This window comes from Solanum lycopersicum, chromosome 3 (assembly GCF_036512215.1).
Source record: "Solanum lycopersicum chromosome 3, SLM_r2.1".
NCBI lineage: Eukaryota > Viridiplantae > Streptophyta > Magnoliopsida > Solanales > Solanaceae > Solanum > Solanum lycopersicum.
The window spans coordinates 6,138,494-6,160,038 of NC_090802.1; the positions used below are offsets into that span (position 1 = coordinate 6,138,494).

A 21,545-nucleotide genomic window follows, 5' to 3' on the forward strand; every position below is an offset into this window, starting at 1 on the left:
AATATCAATATCCTCTTTCTGCGATCGCACTATTCCGGATTTGGCTCCTCTCCAGTAATGGATCCCTCTAGTTCCTCCATTATCCCTTTAATATTTTGACATGTCATAAAAATAATTTAATGATTCGAATTTGTTTGGTTAACTAAAGAGTTTTATCATAGTTAATATTTCTCTCACTTCCTTTTTGTATACAATCATTTCTTCTCTGTCATACTTTAGAAGAATCATTAACTTCTAAAAAATGATATGCAAGTTCTTTTATAAAAAGATGTACCATTCATTCAATCTCATTACATTACTGACTTTTTTCATTCTTTATGTGTTGAAGAATGTTTTTCAATATTTTCTTCATCATATTTAATTTTCTTCAGCTTCTACAATTTGAATATATTCATTCTCTTTGACTAAGTCTAATGTTGAAAAAATTGATATATACATTATTAGTTATGTAACAAAAGAAATAAAAATTAGTTATGAAAGAGGAGTTTCAAAGAAGCCAGATTTGAAAAATACCTAGGATTTATTACCCAAGTCGTTCCGTAAGAGTGACAGCGAAAGAATTTCTTTTAAAAAAATAATATGAAAACAGAAACTAAGTTTTTTGAGACAAAAAGTAAAAAACAGTGGTGGTTTGGAAATTATTAATGATTAAAAATAAAATAAATTTAAAGTCCAAATATCAACACTAAAAATAAAATTCATAGATCTATTGTTGATTTGCTACAAAAAGAAGTTTGAAAAAATAAACTATGACAGAGAAGAAAGGATTCTAAGCACAGAAAGGAAGTGAGAGAAATACTAACTATGGTAAAACTCTTTAGTTAACAAAAAACAAAGGGAGAGTGGCAATCGAGATGGGAGGGAGACGATCGAGATTTGTATACATGTGAATCCACTTGGATCAGCATATCTTGAGCAAATTAATTATACGTATTTGCATGCACTAAAATTTGATAAGATGCATAATATTATAAACTAGTGTGTATCTAAGTAATTAGCTCTCAAATGGATGAGATTTTTATAAGTTATTCATTAAAAAATCTCTTTATTTGAATTTTTTTAATGTTTGGAGTTGTAGTCTCATGCTAAGTCTTTTAACATCTAGTTGGTCATAAAAAAATCTAAGCAAACTTTGTTTTTTCTTGTTGGCGTATTATGTACTTCAAAGATTGTCTATACAAACATGAGATGATGATATAGAAAAAACCAAGTCTCTAAATTGACAAATATGACCTTAAATATTTGAGTAAAGAAGTAAACAATGTAAGAGTATATTGGGGAATTTGCAACATATTTTGTATGTAGATGTTTTTGTCTTGGACTTGAGAGCAATTGCAACCTCACTTTCCTCACCATTAAATCTTCTTTCAATTCATGATTCATAAATAAGCTTTTCTTTCTCCAATTTTTTCTCATTGTCCAATTTGGTATTTTTACTTTCTTTTTCTATTCAAAAACTTCAAATAGCATCCATATTCTTCTCTTACAATCAAAATATCAAAATTTTGTACAACTTTTCCTCAGGTAATTGTTTATAATAATCTAATGTTTAATTATATGTTTTTCTTTCAAGTAACATTTACTCAGTAATAACGAATTATTTTAATTAAGTAGTGAACAACATATTAATTTTATACTAAAAATCTTTGTTTTTTCAATCATAGATGGTTTTTCTTTAAATAATATATTAAATTGCAAATTTTTAGTAAATTTTTCTATTATTAAATCATAGATAAATAATTAAGGTGAAGGAGGAGTGTTTCGTGCACATATATAAGTCCATTTATTAATTAAGTACACCTCCATACTTGTCATTTCGTGATTTCTAAGTTGCTCCAAGTGGATCTCGAGAAAATAGAGAATTCCACATATTTTAGTACATTTTTATACTTTTTTTATTTGACCATTATTTTGAATTTTATTTTTACTTCACATTTTTAACTTATTAAGAAAAAATAATTAAATTTTCTTATATTTTATATTAAAGTATTGATTATTCATTCTTTAGAGACGTAACATAAATATATCCAATAAATAAAAATAATATAATAAACTAATCACCTCAATCATTATTTTCTTAATAAATATGTTTTGACAAATAAAAGTGAACCAATAGAATAGTTACATACATGGGTCAACTAGGTTATATTATAGATTGTGAATTCCCGTGTAGCCATTTAATTCTTTCACTTCTTTAGTTCCTTTTTATGTGTCGTTACTATTAAAATAAATAGTATTTATTTGTTATTTTACAAAATCAATACATAATAACACTATTTTTTTTATAAAGTTTTTAGCTTGAAACTTAAAAGCATACATTTATCTCTAACATAGAAAAATTAAGTACTACATCCCTTCTTATATATGTGTCTTTACTAAATATAAATGCTCTTAATAGAACACTTGTCGTATCACAAAATCAATACATAAATAACATTATTCTTTCTATTTTGTTCTTGAAAGTATGAATTTGATTAACATAGAAAAGTTAAATAATAAGTTCATGTACATTAGTGAATGTAATTAATCAAATAAATTATTTTTTGTTCATTTATTAAAAATCTGATTGAAATCACAAAATAAGAACACAATGATAAATTTACCTAATTTCATAAGGGATATAAAATTTAAAATAAACAACTAAATAGGAACGGGGGAGTATACACAAATCCCACAATCCATATGACCCATCCTTCATTTTTTTGAGATGCCCTTCTCTTTTGGATCAAGTTTTGATATTTGAGCTTTCCTTTTTATATGTCTATGACCTAACAAGTTATTATCTTTATTATACAAAATTGAGCAAGTTCCAACTTCTTGTTTTTTTTCCATCTTAGAGGTATGTAATCGTCGGACAAAGATCTAGTCAAGTATAATTAGGTTGAGTAATGTCCAATGACATTATAGATTTATGTTACGTGTAGTGTATAATAATTTATGGTTGATATTTATTTAAATTGTATACTCATTATAATAATAGCTAATAAAAATAACAAAGTTCTTAACTTTTTTTTTAAAAAAAACTATCAAATAAAACAATTAAGTGTACTAAGCTAATATTTTCAAGAAAAAAATTAAGATTGACGGGCACGAAAATCGTCGAAATGAGGGGTATGCTCGCTTCGGGGCTCGTTTGACCTTCCAAATGGATCAGACAAGCCGTGATGGCCAACCGCATGCATAGACAATGTCTTGACGGACGTCCACGAAAAAATTTGGCATTTTTGACGTCAGAATCCGGATCACCCAAAAAATGGTGTGCTATAGCACACGAAAATCATCGAAATGAGGGGTATGCTCGCTTCGGAGCTCGTTTAACCTCCCAAATGGGTCGGACAAGCCGTGATGGACAACCGTATGCATATACAAGGTCTTGACGGACGTCCACGAAAAAATTGGCATTTTTGACGTCGGAATCCGGATCACCCAAAAAATGGTGTGCTATAGCACACGAAAATCGTCCAATGAGGGGTATGCTCGCTTCGGGGCTTGTTTGACCTCCCAAATGGGTCGGACAAGCCGTGATGGCCAACCATATGCATAGACAAGGTCTTGACGGACTTCCACGAAAAAATTTGGCATTTTTGACGTCGGAATCCGGATGACCCAAAAAATGGTGTGCTATAGCACACGAAAATCGTCGAAATGAGGGGTATGCTCGCTTCGGGGCTCGTTTAACCTCCCAAATGGGTCGGACAAGCCGTGATGGCCAACCGTATGCATAGACAAGTTCTTGACGGATGTTTACGAAAAAATTTGGCATTTTTGACGTCGGAATCCGGATGACCCAAAAAATGGTGTGCTATAGCATACGAAAATCGTCGAAATGAGGGGTATGCTCGCTTCGGGGCTCGTTTGACCTTCCAAATGGGTCGGACAAGCCGTGATGGCCAACCATATGCAAAGATAAGGTCTTGAAGGACGTCCACGAAAAAATTTGGCATTTTTGATGTCGGAATCCGGATCACCAAAAAAATAGTGTGCTATAGCACACGAAAATCGTCGAAATAAAGGGTATGCTAGCTTCGGGGCTCCTTTGACCTCCCAAATGGGTCGGAAAAGCCGTGATGGCCAACCGTATGCATAGAAAAGGTCTTGACGGACGTCCACGAAAAAATTTGGTATTTTTGACGTCGGAATCGGATCACCCAAAAAATGGTGTGCTATAGCACACGAAAATCGTCGAAACAAGGTGTATGCTCGCTTCGGGGCTTGTTTGACCTCCCAAATGGGTCGGACAAGCCGTGATGGCCAACCGTATGCATAGACAAGGTCTTGATGGACGTCCACGAAAAAATTTGGCATTTTTGACGTCGGAATCCGGATCACCCAAAAAATGGTGTGCTATAGCACACGAAAATCATCGAAATGAGGGGTATGCTCGCTTCGGGGCTCGTTTTACCTCCCAAATAGGTCGGACAAGCCGTGATGGCCAACCGTATGCATAGACAAGGTCTTGACGGACGTCCACGAAAAAATTTGGCATTTTTGACGTCGCAATCCGTATCACCCAAAAAATGGTGTGCTATAGCACACGAAAATCGTCCAATGAGGGGTATGCTCACTTCGGGGTTTGTTTGACCTCCCAAATGGGTCGGACAAGCAGTGATGGCCAACCGTATGCATAGACAAGGTCTTGACAGACGTCCACGAAAAAATTTGGCATTTTTGACGTCGGAATCCGGATCACCCAAAAAATGGTGTGCTATAGCACACGAAAATCGTCGAAATGAGAGGTATGCTCGCTTCGGGGCTTGTTTGACCTTCCAAATGGGTCGGACAAGCCGTGATGGCCAACCGTATGCATAGACAAGGTCTTGACGGACGTCCACGAAAAAATTTGGCATTTTTGACATCGGAATCCGGATCACCCAAAAAATGGTGTGCTATAGCACACGAAAATAGTCGAAATGAGGGGTATGCTCGCTTCGGGGCTCGTTTGACCTCCCAAATAGGTCGGACAAGCCGTGATGGCCAACCGTATGCATAGACAAGTTCTTGACGGACGTTTACGAAAAAATTTGGCATTTTTGACGTCGGAATTCGGATGACCCAAAAAATGGTGTGCTATAGCACACGAAAATCATCAAAATGAGGGGTATGCTCGCTTCGGGGCTCGTTTAACCTCCCAAATGGGTCGGACAAGCCGTGATGGCCAACCATGTGCATACACAAGGTCTTGGCGGGCGTCCACGAAAAAATTTGGCATTTTTGACGTCGGAATCTGGATCATCCAAAAAATGGTGTGCTATAGCACACAAAAATCGTTGAAATGAGGGGTATGCTCGCTTCGGGGCTCGTTTGACCTCCCAAATGGGTCGTACAAGCCGTGATGGCCAACCGTATGCATATACAAGGTCTTGACGGACGTTCCACGAAACAATTTGGCATTTTTGACGTCGGAATCCGAATCACCCAAAAAATGGTGTGCTATAGAACACGAAAATCGTCTAAATGATGGGTATGCTCGCTTCGGGGCTTGTTTGACCTTCCAAATGGGTCGGATAAGCCGTGATGGCAACCGTATGCATAGACAAGGTCTTGACGAACATCCACGAAAAAATTTGGCATTTTTCACCTCGGAATCTGGATCACCCAAAAAATGGTGTGCTATAGCACATGAAAATCATCGAAATGAGGGGTATGCTCGCTTCCGGGCTCGTTTGACCTTCCAAATGAGTAGGACAAGCCGTGATGGCCAATCGTATGCATAGACAAGGTCTTGACGGACGTCCACGAAATTATTTGGCATTTTTGACGTCAAAATTCGGATCACCCAAAAAATGATGTGCTATAGCACACGAAAATCGTTAAAATGAAGGGTATGCTCGGTTTGGGGCTCGTTTGACCTCCCAGATGGGTCGGACAAGCCGTGATGGCCAACCGTATGCATAGACAAGGTCTTGACAGACATCCACGAAAAAATTTGGCATTTTTGACATCGAAATCCGGATCACCCAAAAAATGGTGTGCTATAGCACACAAAAATCGTCGAAATGAGGGGTATGCTCGCTTCGGGGCTTGTTTGACCTTCCAAATGGGTCGGACAAGCCGTGATGGCCAACCGTATGCATAGATAAGGTCTTGACGGACGTCCACGAAAAAATTTGGCATTTTTTACGTCGAAATCTGGATCACCCAAAAAATGGTGTGCTATACCACACGAAAATCATCGAAATGAGGGGTATGCTCGCTTCGAGGCTCGTTTGACCTTTCAAATGGGTCGGACAAGCCATGATTGCCAACCGTATGCATAGAAAAGGTCTTGACGGACATCCACGAAAAAATTTGGCATTTTTGACATCGAAATCCGGATCACCAAAAAAATGGTGTGCTATAGCACACGAAAATCGTCGAAATGAGGGGTATGGTCGCTTCGGGACTCTTATCCAGCCCACACCAATTACCTCCCCCCCCTCCCTCCGTCCGACCCATTTCAACCCCAACCCACTAACTTAATAATACCCAACCCAGCAATAACCCCAAGCCCACCTTAACTTAAAAAAACCCACTCCCAGCCCAAGTTAACCCCCGACCCAACCCATTCGACCCGGCCCCGATCCAAACCCGCCTCCCCCTTCCTTCTTCCCCCAACATTTCCATAAAAGAACAGAAGCTCCTCAGAAATGCAGAAAAGCCAAATACACCCGAAATGGAAATCATCCCCCGCGTCTTCTCACGCCGCGCGTCTCCTTCACGCCCTCTCCCTCTCTCCTCCTCTCTCCATTTGCGCGTGAGCAGAGTACCACAACAGCCTTGCAACAGTGCTGCGACCCTGTCCTCGTCGTACATCCCTGCAGCACGCTAGGCGATGCAAGCTCGTCCTTGGCGACGTAGGATCGTGCCTCGTCGTTTGCCAAGGACGAGAGTTTAATCTCGACCCTCCACGTCGCCTCAGAGCCGTTCAAAGATCCAGGAATCGAGGAATATCCATTTCTGTTGGATAATGTTTGAGATTTCAAATTTCGAAATGGGCCATCGTCGATCCCGCCCAAAATCCGAAACCCTAATTCTGTTCTCCTCTATAAAAACCCCTTTTCTTCTTCAGAAAGGGGGTTGGACATTTTTTGGGAAGATTTTTGTTGAGAAAAATCTTGAAAATATTCCGGCTCTTTCCCGTTTCTCTTTAGAAATCTTTGTCGAAGACAAGGACACGTATCGAATATAGGCGATTCTTATATTCAAGAACATCCGACTAGCAGTCCAGTCCGTTGTCGCTGGTGTTCATCTCGTCTTCGATTGTGGATAGTCGTCGGCGCTTACCTCGTCGTGGAAAGCTCTCATTCCTGCTCGTCGTCCCCCGTTCGCTGCTTTCGAAGAGGTAATCCCTCCACTCCATACTATCTTCTCGTCTTCTTTCATCTCGAAGTGGTCCTCTCTATCGCTCATTGCTTTGTTGGGTTTGTTCTGGTTCATTTTATGCCGTTGCTGTTGAAGAAGTTTTGATTAACTTTTTCTGAAATTTGTTGCTTCTTCTTATATGGAAGTTTTGCGTTTATTCTTGGTTTAAGTATATTTATTCAGTTGCTTCAGTGTGTGTCTACTGCTGGTTGTGATGTTGCTCATGTAGTATGCTAGTCCGCTGCTTTCGTTTTTGTTTTTGTGTGTCAAGCGTGTTGGAACATTCGAATGATTGAATATATGGCCTGTCCTAGTATGTTTCTAGCAAGTGTTCTGCTTCTTTCTTTGTTGTTGTGTTGAGTTGTGCGTATTCATGTTTTCGCTTGTTTCTTCAAGCTTTGCTTTCCTCTTTTCGTACCTATGCTGAGCCGGCTGTTACTCGCCGTTCATTTGATAGCATTCTGGTATGAAGGTATATGTCTTCAGAGGCTTATCGTCGTTTCTTGCTTCTCCTCTGAAGTTCATTGTTAGCATTCGCTGTGAGTTTCGAGTCGATGCGTTTCAGTTTGGGGGGGCGGAGATGTAAAATTTTGTATAGACCTTGTCCGAAATGTCGTTAATAGGCAGTCTAGGTTTCTCCCTTTGCTCCCTACTCCCTGAAGTTGTTCTCGTTTTGGCTCTTCTTCCTTGTTCAAGTCTTATCTCTTGGGACTGACGTTGCTGGGTATGCTTGCTGTAATTTGTGGTGTGTTTAAATTGCGTATACAACACATCTGTTTTCTAGCTAGTCGTTTTGAACGAATATGTTGGTTATCCATTAATTAGGAATTAGGATGCCTCCCGTTTGTTTTGGAATAAAAAAAATGTGTCGGCATATTTGAGTGTCGAATACTTGTTTCGTTCGCAGTTGAATATGGAAGATTACATTTGTTGGCTTCGTTTTCATTCAAATCATGTCGCATTTTGTGGCGTTTCGTTACATTTGTTTGTTTGTGTTGCTACCTATTTTCTTGTTTCGTCACGGTACCCCCTGTCATATATTTTATCGTATTGGTCCTGTTTTGTTGCGTCTCTGAAGACCTATAGCTCGATAACGTGGTGTTGTTCATCACCTTGCTGATCTTCTGTTTCGTTATGGTCAAGAATCTGAAAAACAATCGAAAACGAACATGCATAGTTGGGTTCGTTTTTCTCCACAGTTCAAAAATATTGATTGTTTTGGCTCTGCCATTTAGAATCCTTGGCTGTGAAGACCTCTAGTATACCTCTGTTTCTTGTGTCTTTGTTTCTCTTTATATTTAGAAACTTTTGTGTAGGTATTCCTTTTCCACAATTCCTGATTATTTATGACTAGATGGCTGAGTGACTAAGTAAGGGAAGAATTATAATACATACTTCATGAACCTCAAATTATTCAGTCACGAAGCTTGAAATCCTTTTCCATGGAGGATTTCGACTTCCATTGGCTGCAAATTCACTGTATCATGCATATAAATGGATAAAGTGTTCAACCGACCTGCTATTTGGTGTGAATTGGTATTCTTTGGAACATTGTTCTTCGAAAATGTGTTTTGTCTAAGATGAAATCAAGTGTTCTATCCATCTTGTTTCTTACTTCAAGTAGATTCTGTGCTAAAATTTCTTCTTCTTTTTTTTTGCACGTGAAAATTCCTCGCGAGTCCACTTTGGGACTCCACTCTACTCCTCGCATTTCTGGAGAGTCATGAAGACTCGGAATTTTTATCGAGTCAATCCGTCAAAACGAGCAGACGCAGAAGACAAGTGTCATTGGAAATTGAAGACGATGGACTAGGAGATTCTTCTTGCATTTTATTTTTTATTTTGTATTTGTTTGTAAAGGGCATAAGCCCTTGTCGTCTTTTATTTCTCGTATTTTATTTATGTATGCTTAGACTAGGACAGGTACGAAAGAAAACGGATTAAAAACCCGAAAACAGGTGGGTCCAAAACTCGATCAAGGCGAACAGAGCCCGAGTTTGGACCCAAAATCTCTCTCTCTCTCTCTCTCTCTTTCTCTCCCTCTCTCTCCTTATCTCGTTTTACTACTTGTTTGTTTGAATTTCGTTAGTTTTAGGATTAGAATTACTCCAAACCCCGCTGAACACCATTCATTTTATCGAACTTAAAAAGTTAAAACTGAATCTTAAAAACAATAAATTTCAAATTCGCAAGTCTGCTTAGAGAGTTAAGGTTTTAAAATTTTAACTAAGACGGAATCTCAAAAGATAAATATTTTAAAATTTTTCAAAGTTTGCCTAAGTAAAAAAAAAATTTAACAAGTTCAACTTCAAAATTTCAAAAGTTAATAAAATAGTCAAATAAGTTAATCGCCGGAAAACCGTATTTAACCGAGTGTCTTAGCTACCTTAAACACCTTCCTAAGACACTAATAGGAATCCCGAACCCTCTAAAATATTTTCAAAACAAATTTTTCTGTTTAAGTTGTTTTGGAAATAAGTTTTCTTGATTTTTCTTAAAAAATTAAGTGGCGACTCCTAAAAGTCGAAAATACCCAAAAATAAAACGAACTCTTTTCGAAATCAATTTTTTGATAAAACAGGTGTGAAGACGGTCACGCATCTGAAAAACATGGGTTGTTGATAAGGAGTTAAAGCGGGTAGCAAGAGCATTCCAGAGAGCCCCAGAAGTAGTAAAACCACGAGCATACTTCTGAATTTGCGGCTAATCATAGCGAGAAGGCAGGTATGAATTTGAGCATTGATAAGAGCCCACGACATATGGGCAGGATTTGGTTCCGTCGAGGTCGTACCATCTTTGTCCGTGACGGTGACATTGATTTGCGGCACTGTTTCGATACCATCGACCCAACTAAGAAGAAGATTTGCGGAAAGCGTCGTCTTGACGTTATTCGATCAAGCTGGATAATTATGATCGGTTAATTTTTCTGGAATGAGATCGTAAAGATTGCGAAGAAGCAATTTCACACTGGAGGGAAGAGTGGCAAGGGGATCAGCTGCCATTGTTGACGAGGGGAAGCAGACGGAAATTTTTGTTTTGATCGACAGAAGGACGAAGAAGAAGAAGGTTTAGGGGTTTTTTTTTTTTAGGTTTCGGAAGAGTTTAACCCTTGCTCTGATACCATGATATAATTAATGAGTGTTATTGATAAAGAGGTGTACATCCAATATATTGATAGAAAACATGAATAAGTAATTACACATGAGTCACATAATTATTATTAATTATAGTTAATCCTATTAGTATAAAGCAAGCTAATAATGACAAGAAGATTACATTTTATTTCACATACTTTCAGATGTAAATATGAAATAATCAATATTTAAAAAATTAACATAGTGGAATTGAAATTATATTTTTATTTTTGTTTTAAACTAATAGAATTTTTTTTTTGTTTTGTTCCATTATCCAACCAGCTTTTGAATTTAAAATAAGAAAACTCAAATGTTCCAAGTTTTAGTAAATCTCTTTCTAAATGTTTCAAGTTTTTCGTTTAAATGTAGTTGTTTGAAATATTTTAAAATTTTAAATTAAATTATTTAAATTTATATAGAAGTAATATATTTTTATATAACAAGATCTAAGATAATGAATTAGAAAACATGTAAGTAACATCAAACTCACAATTATCAATATAAATAAATACTACCATCTAGTGTTATGGGTATAACAAAAGTGAATTGCTAAGCAATGGTTCTAATATAAAAAAACATGTTAGGGTGATTCTTTTCTAAATAATTAGAATTAGATACTATAATGACTTAACTTCACCTTCTTTTAAATTTATAGTTAAAGAATAAGTTAAAGAATAAGTTGGGTTTAAAAAAAAATGTCCAGTCTTTATGTTGAATTTTCTTTGGAACAAGGAAAGATGCAAGAATTGTAGGAAATTCTTCCGTAATATCTTGGAATTCGAGGACAACAAAGTCACCTTATAAATTTTACCAAATAGAGTTTCTCAAATGTTTTACTTTTTTTCAAATTGTACAAAACACGCATGAGGGTTCACCTTTATTGTGCGTCTTATTTTGATATCCATTTATTAAATTTAATCAACCACTAAATGTTTATGCCTTTTTTCGTAATTGTCCATGATCGATGAACAAGTGAAGTTGAATTTTCATTCACACAATAACATTTTCTCCAGTTTAGTGCTAGAAGTGTTTCTCTTGCATTTACAGGATCATTCGCGAGCTCTCGATAGAGATGTACCTTGTGGGTTTCAATTGCCTGTTCATTTTGAATTTAGGAGTCACATTGAAATGAAGAGGCATATGTATTTGTATACGAGAAGAAGGCACGTCTTAATGTTGTGAATTTGTCTTTGGATGAAAAATTAAATTTACACGTGTTATTGCAAGGACTATTTTATCGTTCATAACCGTTAATAATCGTCATAATAACATAAACCAAATACTTACAATTGTTTTCAGTATCGACATATTTACTCTGTCACTAGCGTGATACCACGATTTTTTGAAAACCACCAAAAATCTCATATTTGATAAATTGATAATTTTGCAAGCATATTACATTGTTTTAGAATCGTTGAAATTGTATTCAATCATGTTATTGATATTGCTAAAACCGTGAAAAATAGGTTATGTAAATCATAAATCAGTACAAAGCATCAAATAATTTTCCTAATCGATAATTATCAAATAATTACAATTTTTTTTAGTAATAATCATTTTCTAATAACTTGATAAAAATAATAAGTAATCTACTATTGCATATAGAATCAAAAAAGTTGGAAAAAGATCTGAAAAATATTTTAACTTTGATCGAAATTTGATGTTACAATATCAAACTTTATCAAGGATCTTTTACTCCATGCACTATTTAGTAGTGTATTTTAAAGGTATATATTTGCCCTCGTAAACACATTACTATTTATTATTATGCAATATTTTTATGTCCATGTGGCATATATATAAATATATACCTTTAAAATATACTATTAAATAGTGCAGGGGGTAAAGGTTCGTTCCTAAGTTTGATATTGTTACAGCAATTTCAAATATATTTCAGACTTTTTCCCTAAATAATTTACCGTCATGTATTTAACCTTAAATCTTTTCATCTCCCTCTAAAAACTCCCAACCTTTTAAGAATCAAATTGGATAACCTTCTATAAGTGGTTTGGATAGATAAAAAATATTTGAATCTATAATTTTAAAAATTTTATTATCTTCAGTGATAAAAACCTAAATGTTAAATAAATTAAATTTATATCTTAAATTCATATTTACGTAATAATGTACTCATCATCTCAAAATTTTAGATACTTCTCTGTTTGGATTAACTTATTTTAAATATTTATAAACTAAATTAATTTTTAAACCCTTTGAGAGTGTTAGAGTAAATAAAAAAATGTTTACTGACACTTAATTTTAAGGTAAAGTACGAAAAAAAACTACAAAATCATAAGTTAAAAATTATAAATGAAAATTCGATTAAAGAGATTCTAATTAATCGTGTGATAGTTGAACTTGAATCTCACTCAACTTATAATGAAACACAACTGCTATAGAAAAAATTTATAAACTATTTTATTTGAGAGATATTACGTTGATAGGTATATTTATATTATTTAGTTACTCATTACAGCTATAGTTTATTATAATAATTACTCGCGATTAACATTAACCATTAATTATGTAGTCTGGCTTCAAGTTATATAATTAACCGCAGTTATATAATTCGCCACATTTGTATAATTCGCAACTAGTAATTTTTCTTTTGATTTGTATTTGTATATGATGATTTATATTTGTATTATTGTATATGACGATGATTTCCTTTAGTTTTCAATTTTGTCATCATATACATTCAATCTTTTTGTATATAACTTTTTAAAGTTTGTATAAATGTGTATTTTTTAGATTTTGTATAATATAATCTATATAATTAATTTGTATAATATATTTTGTATAACTACTTAAAGTTCATATGTTTATGTTTATATTGATTTGTTATTTGGAGATTTATCATATTTGTATAATTCCACATTTTATATTACTCAATTATACAAAAACACATGAATTATACAAACATAGCAGTCAACTATAAAAATGAGATATGAAGAATACAAATTATTGCCCTCTCTCACTCGCCTCTCTCTTTCCTCTCTCAATCTCGCTTGCCTCTTTCCTCCCTCTCCCAATATTGCTTGTCATATATACACCTGCATATGTAATATACAATTATCTAATCGATATACATATACAATTCATTTCTCTCCCACTCTCTTCCATCTCTGGCTCGCCTCTCTCCTATCTCTCCCAATCTCGCTCGCCTCTCTCCTCCCTCTCCCAATCTTGCCCGCACCTCCCTCACTCTCCAATCTCGTTGGTCATATATACAAATACATGTGATAATATACAATTATCTAGCCGATATATAAAAAAATTCACCTCTCTCCTCTCTCTTCCCTCTCTCGCTCGCCTCTCTCCTCACTTTCCTCCCTACAACATGTAGCTACAAATTGTAAATTATCGAACTATAGCTATGTGGAGTAATTAGGCTATTTTTGAGTGGCTATATGCGAAAGTTCCTCATTATTTAATTAATATTCGACGCATGTGTACAAAAATTAATAATAAATTTTAGAATTAAATGACGAGGAGTTGAAATTTATATTTTTATATTTTTGTTAAACCCTAAAAGAAACTTAGTTTTTTGTTTTGTAGCATTATCCAACCAGCTTTTGAATTAATAAGAAAATCTACATTGTTTTTGTATGGTGAAACTAAGAGCGTAGTAAATCTTTTTTTCTAAAGTTTTCACGTTTTTCATTTAAATTTAAAAGTTGAAATATTTTAAAATTTAAATAATTATTTAAATTTTTGTATAAATAAATAATTTTTATATAATAAGATGTACTATAATGTATTAAAAAACGTGGAGATGACATGTTTTTAACATGACTAACATTTGTTAATATAAATAAATATTACCATACTAGCTAAGCAATGGGTCTAATATAACAAATCATATTTATTGGGATATTTCTAATTAGAAACTATCTTTCACTTGGTTTTGCCGCCTTTCTTTTTTCGATTTTCATTACACTTTTTAAATTTATATTTATAGTAAAAAAGTTATTTTTTTCAATTTTCATTACGCTTTTTAAATTTACAATAAAGAAATTATTGTTGAACAAAGAAATATGTCAATGTTGAATTCTTTCTGGAACAATGGAGGATGCACGAATTGTGCAAAATTTCATTGATATGCCTAAGAATTCAACTCCGTAACAAGGCTAAGTTTTAATTAAATCTTTAGTTTTCCTAAAAAAAAAAAAGAAATAAAAGAGTCAAAGTATCCTTCGACTATTTGTAAAGGCTTAAAAGTATCCTTCATTTATTTATCGAGCTAAAAATACTTCTTAATCTACCTTTTTGGCTCACTTATGCTCTTAAATTCCTTAGAATTAACAAACCTTTCCTTTTATATATATATATATATATATATATATATATATATATATATTTATTTATCATTATCATTATTATTATTAATTATGCTGTTTTTCATGTCTCACTTTCGGTAAATGATTATTATTTTTTCTATTGGATCAATCACCAGTAAATAGCATAATGTTGTTATATTTATCTTTTATACACCATTTAGAAGAAATATTAATCAAGAATGTTATTTAAATTTAATTTTTTTAAAAATAACAAGCATATGGACAAAATATTGTTTACGCTCATTTCATTTTTATACTTCACCATAAAATGTTATCATAATTTTTTAAAAAATCGTAAATAAGTATTTATCAAGTTATGATATTGACTTTATTTTAATTTGTATAATCATGATTTTTAAAAAAATCGTAAATAAGTATTTATCAAGTTATGATATTGACTTTATTTTAATTTGTATAACGTAATTTGACTAAACGTAACATTTAACTTAGAAAGTAACATTTTCAAAACTAGTAGTATGCCATAATTTTTCTCAAGCTAAAATCTTCCTTTAAGGATGAAATAAAAAGTCTAAAAGTAAATTAGTTTTAAAAATATAAATTAAATATTTTTCTTGGAAACTCTTCTTTAAACCAAAAAAAAAAAAAAACCTAGAAAATGTAAACATGACATATATACTACCTAAGAACTTTTCAAAACTTTATATTTCTTCTCTTTTTTGTTATTATTACAATATCAAACTACCATTGACCTCCAATAATTGAATGGTCCATATTAATTTTAAGAAATATTTTCTCTTTGATTTATTTGATACTTATATTAAAATCTAGATTAATGTGTATTATCGTATACAACACATTAAGACTTAAATACTCATTAAAGATTTAATGTTTCCTAATAAAATTATTTTCATAATAAAATTCAAATTCAATAATTTTAATTTCAAATGAAAAATCATATGCTTTTCATTACGATCTCGAAAAAAATTTAAAAAAAAAAATTTGAAGCCATGGAACATGCATTTGTTCTTAATTAATTCCTACGGAGTTAGAAACGTACGGTGCTTCTTTGAACCCAATTTCAAGCCAAGAGGTTGCTTTGTAGATAATATTTAATTGCTTGAAATTGACAACTTAACCATATTATTCTCTACATAAAATAATTAAAAAGGATAATTATATTATATTATATTTTTATCCTTAATTTATTCATAAACACATATTTTGATATTTAAGATTTGTTATAGATATGATGATTCAAAATTCAAATATATTTTAACCTATGATTAAAATGTTTTTTTTAAAATATATATATATATATTAATGAGGTGAAATCTGAATCATTCATATTAAAACCTCCATAAAATGTAAAAATAAATACGGCTTAAATATATTTATGACTTTTAATTAATTAGACTATGATTTTAATTGTTTTTATGTGAAAAGTACGTTGTATTTAGATAATATTGATTGAGATTGATAACTTAACTTACATTATTCTATACATAAAAATTTAAAAGAGATATTGCACATTTGATCCCTTGTTTGTTCATAAATATTGATTTTGATCCTTATCATATCTAATTTAACATATTTGACTTTCTATCCATTAAAGTTGTAAAACAAATTTGTTCTACATCATATTTGATTATTTTTAGAAAAATGTAGAGAAATCTCACCTTCAAGTTCTCTTATTATCATTATCTCTTATTAGTTTTATAAATTTTTAAATTTTTCATTTTCACTCATTATATTAATGGATCAGCACATTAAATTAATGTATGTTGCGCATCAAATTAATATATGTTGCGCATCAGATTAATGTATCATGTATAAAATGTACATCAGATTGTGTATCATGTCTAAAATGTAATGTATCTTACTTAACAATTAATGTATCTCGCACATCAAATTAATATATCAACGTTTATATTATTGTATCAGTTTGAGGGATTTCTATAATTATAAACTTATAAAAAAAAATGGTAATTTTGCCTTAAAAATATGTTATTTCTGTATACTTTGCTCTTATTTTTATCATATCTTACTTGACATATTTTAACTTCCAATCCATTAAAATTGTAAAACAAATTTGTGTACATCAAAATTGATTATTTTTAGAATTAACACACATGGTAATTTAAGAGTTAATTTTCACATCACATTCTAATTACTCTTTAGTACTTTACATTACCTAAATATAAAGCAATTGCATAAATGTACATTTCAACAAATTGAAGTATGCTTGACTAGTAGATATCACAAGGATCAAAATCAAAATTCAGACATTATATCAATTAATGACTAAAAGCGCAAATTTCCTATTTTTTATTAAAAAAAAAGGTTTGGTTAATTAATAATTGTTGAAAAAAACAAATTAAACATACATATAATATTGATATAGATAATAAAGAGCTTTAAACAGTCCTAAAAGGATGGTTCAAAAGTAGGCCAAAGTGCCAATATTGGCTTTTCTTCACATTTCTCCTTCAAGAGAAAGAGACATATAGTACAAGAAAAGTTTTGATAAAGTTAAATTCATTTTGAAAAAATATAATTAGATATGGGTCAATGTGTTTCATCAAATGATTTTTCATGTGAAGAAAATACAAGGCCAATTTCATGGAGGCACAAAGATTATCATAGACAAAAGTTGGATGATAAAAAACATAAATTTTCTTCTTGTTATGCTATGATCAAAGAGCAACGTTCAAGATTCTATATTATTAGAAGATGTATCATCATGCTTATCTTTTGGCATAGATATAGCAAGATTTGATATTCTTCTTAGTATCAATTCAAGATTGGTCGAGAGTTCGCAGAAATTGAAGATTTAAAGTCGATGTGTTCAGAAAGTTCGGAGAAATTCAAAATTTAAAATCGGTGTGTTCAAAGAACATGTATAAATCAAAGTCAAAGCAACTAATTCCATTGAATCAACCATCATTAAATGAAGAGCTCAAGAGATGGTCATATTGGGGTAGGTTGAAAACGAGTTGAATAAAAATGGATCGAAATTGATATTTTGAGATTTGATATTTTCTCTATATTTACACCTTCATCTTGGAATCAATTCAAGATTGATAAAAAAAAATACTGAAAAATTCAAAGAATTTTCGATCAGTGAATTTAGAATACACAATTTGATGAAGACAATTAAATTCAATTAAACAAAAAATAAATATTGATTTGAAAGCTGGTTGTACATATTGCTTTTTTGGATTGGTAATATATTTCTATAAGATTTTATATAAAAGATTTGAAATGATTATATGATGAGATTATTTCCTCTTTCAAAAATACTTATCATGTTACTTAATCAAGATGAAATTGATTAACATGTTTGTGTTCGATGGTTGTTGTTCGTCCTATCTTATTGTATTGTTAATTTAAAGACAATTTTTGTTTTGATTGTTATTTTAATTTTATTATATCATCATTAGGCGACAACAAAAAGACTCATTCGATGTAACGATCGATTTGGTGTGATCGCGTCATTATCTTAATATCTTCTTCTATTTTGTCTTTATTTATTAGTAATAATTATATCTCATCTTTTATCCTATCTTTTCAATGATAGTTCTACCTCTTAAGCTACTTTTCTTGTAGGTTTACTGCTCAAATTATGAAACAACATATATCGATACAATCTATTCAAATATTATACATTAAAATAATACAGTATAATACAATACAATAAATTATTAAACAATATGTAACAATCATTCGAACAATATTAATACTATCCGGTTTCAAAGAGTTCAAGCAAGTGATTACTTCAATTAGCTAATATTATAATTGTTTAAATGTTTATTAAAGAGAACCAAGGATAAGTCAATAATTTATAATTTCTTTAAAAAATTGTGATAACTAATATGATCAATAAGGATAGAGTAATTAGCTAGGAAACCATATATTATAAATTTATTTAACAGAACACGTTTTATAATAATTAATCAGTTGTCATAATGACATAATTATCACTTTGCAATGATTAGATTAGCACCAAATACAAATCAAAGAAATCAACAAACTTCTGAGAAAATATTTTATTTTCACACACAAAATTTTAAAGAGTTCACACTCCAAAATATAATAGGCACAATATTCTTCCTTCTTTCTTTCTCCTTTTTTTTTTTAATCGGTGTTTGATATTTATATTGAAATTTATGAAGTTCTACGTTCAAATTTCTATAAAAACAAAAAATATTAAGTGATTTTATTTATCAGTCCTAATATTGATACACAAAGTTATATGATATCTATTATTTACTACTTGAAGGCATGAAAGATATAATCGTAAATTTAATCAAGGTACTTACAAACTTATCTAAATATTACAATTATAAATACTTATATATTAATATTCGATTAAATTTAAATTCACGTCTACTAGTATAATATTCTTCCCTATCCAACCATATTCACAAGTCAATTTTTTGGACCAATCATTAATAATATACAGCTAAACGCGGTCCTAGATTTTCTCCTAATTATAATACAAAATCAATGTTTTTTTTTGGTTAAACCTTCTAAGCTAATTTAACTTCGACTAATTATTCTTTAATATATATATATATATATATATATTAAATTATTTTTTAATAATTTCTAATTAATTGTTATGATCTTCATGCTGATCTTCTTTTTACTATAAACAAATACTAATTAAAACTTTATTAATAATTTACAATTATAAACAAGAAGCCCAAACTAAAAATATTTTAAATATTTTCTTCAAAAGCTCGAAGAACTAAATAGGGAAATTTTTCAAAATGTCAATATTTTAGCATTTAAAAAGGCTCATTAGCAACACTTTCAATATTTAGTAAAAATGTCATATTTTAGTTTGTTATGTATCTTATTAATGTTTTTATTATTTGTTTTTATTTAAAGAATATATTTATTTAATAACAAAAGGGATAAAATTAAGGGAGAGAATATTTCAAAAAAAGGTAAGCATCCTTAATTTTCTCATCAGTTACATTTTCAAATAAAATTTAATTTTTTTTCTCTCCAAAATTTTTACCTTTTTAAAATTATATTCCTTCCAAAAGATATTCTATTTATATTTATTATAGTTTTTTTTATAATTTATATTCATTCCAATAAATATGCCAAATTTATCTATATAGTCATTTAAGAAATGTATTTGCATTTTTATATATTTTTTTCCCTATATAGTTATTTTATTCTTCGAAATTCTTGTATGTATTCATTTCAATATGTATTTTATTTGTATTTCTATTTATTCTAGTTTTTATTTTGAATTTTGTATAATAATATATAAAATACAAAAAATTAGTATGATGAAAAAGTGAATGAAATATAAAATTGAAAAGAAATAATTGAATATTTGGTGTACTCATTCTTAAATAAAATACATAACTAGTTGACATACCTTTAGAATAAATACAAATTAAAAAAAATGTCAAATTCAGAAACAATGCAACATAATTTTTGAATGAATACAACTATTAATTGTAAAAATATATACTGACTAAAACAGTATTAAAATTCAATATATACTTCCAAATTTATGAATACAAAAAATAATAAAACTATGAAATACAAAAATAAATACTAACTGTGGTACATTGACATAACTATCAGAAAAAAACAGAATACAAGTTAAATTAAATAAATGAAATACGATTCCAAATCTATGGATACAAAATACAATAAAACAATGAAATACAAAAATACATACTGACTAAAACAACAACAAAATTCAATATAGACTTCCAAATTTATGAATACAAAAAACATCAAAACTATGAAATATACACAATCAAACTCATATAATGTGTTACATTGACATAACTAACACAAAAAAAAAATAGAACACAAAATACAATAAATATATAAAATACAAAAATAAATACTAACTATAACATAATAAAAATTCCATATATACTTCCAAACGCATTGTAACATGAATTTTTTTGAATCTTAAAAATTACTAGACAAATTAAATTAAACATGCAAGACACAGAACATGCAAAAAAAATAATTCTTCTCCAACAAATTGGTCTTCTTCAACTTCATGGTTATTAATTTGTGTGGGATTTTGCACATCGACAGATTCAGGCATTTTTCCCCGTCGTATATCCTCCTTAGATTTAGAAGCGAAATCTATATTGTTGTTTAATTCTTGAGTGAAAAAAATTTGTGTGGGATTTTGCACATCGACAGATTCAGGCATTTTTCCCCGTCGTATATCCTCCTTAGATTTAGAAGCGAAACCTATATTGTTGTTTAATTCTTGAGTGAAAAAAAATTAAATGATAAAAAATCGGAAGAACTTTGATTATTTTGTCCAATACCTCTAGTTTCTCTCTTGAAAACGTCCATTGAAGAGAGAATTATGTAGTCTCAAATCCTAAAAAATGTTTTAAGAACAACAACAAAATTTAAAAAATTAAAAAAATCAGTAAGTAAATAAATAAGGAATCTAAAAAAAAAATAATACCCAAATCAATGTTAATCTTCATATCAAATTTTGCAACGAAATTAAATGAGAATAATAGAAAATATTAATATATTGAATCGAAAATCTGTGGAATTGATTGGAAGAATGTTAGATAGAGAAATTGAAAAGAAGAATAAGAAAAGAGAGAGAAATCTGGGGATTTGATTAGGAAGAAAATAAGAGAAAGAAATTAATAAGCTTAAGAAAAGAGAGAGAAATTAATAAGTTTAAGGAAAATGTGTAATATATGAGAGAGAAAAAAAAGTGTAAATAATGAGAGAGAAAAAATATTAATAATAT

General features: G+C 30.9%; 1 long non-coding RNA gene across 1 annotated transcript; it reads right to left on the reverse strand.

The window, feature by feature from the left end:
• Positions 1-20,572: 20,572 nt before the first annotated feature.
• On the reverse strand, positions 20,573-21,545 carry LOC138347799 (uncharacterized). The gene is made up of 3 exons (XR_011220351.1): positions 21,246-21,545; positions 21,100-21,155; positions 20,573-21,019 (listed from the first exon to the last, which is right to left on the reverse strand). It is a non-coding gene; the product is annotated as an uncharacterized lncRNA (long non-coding RNA).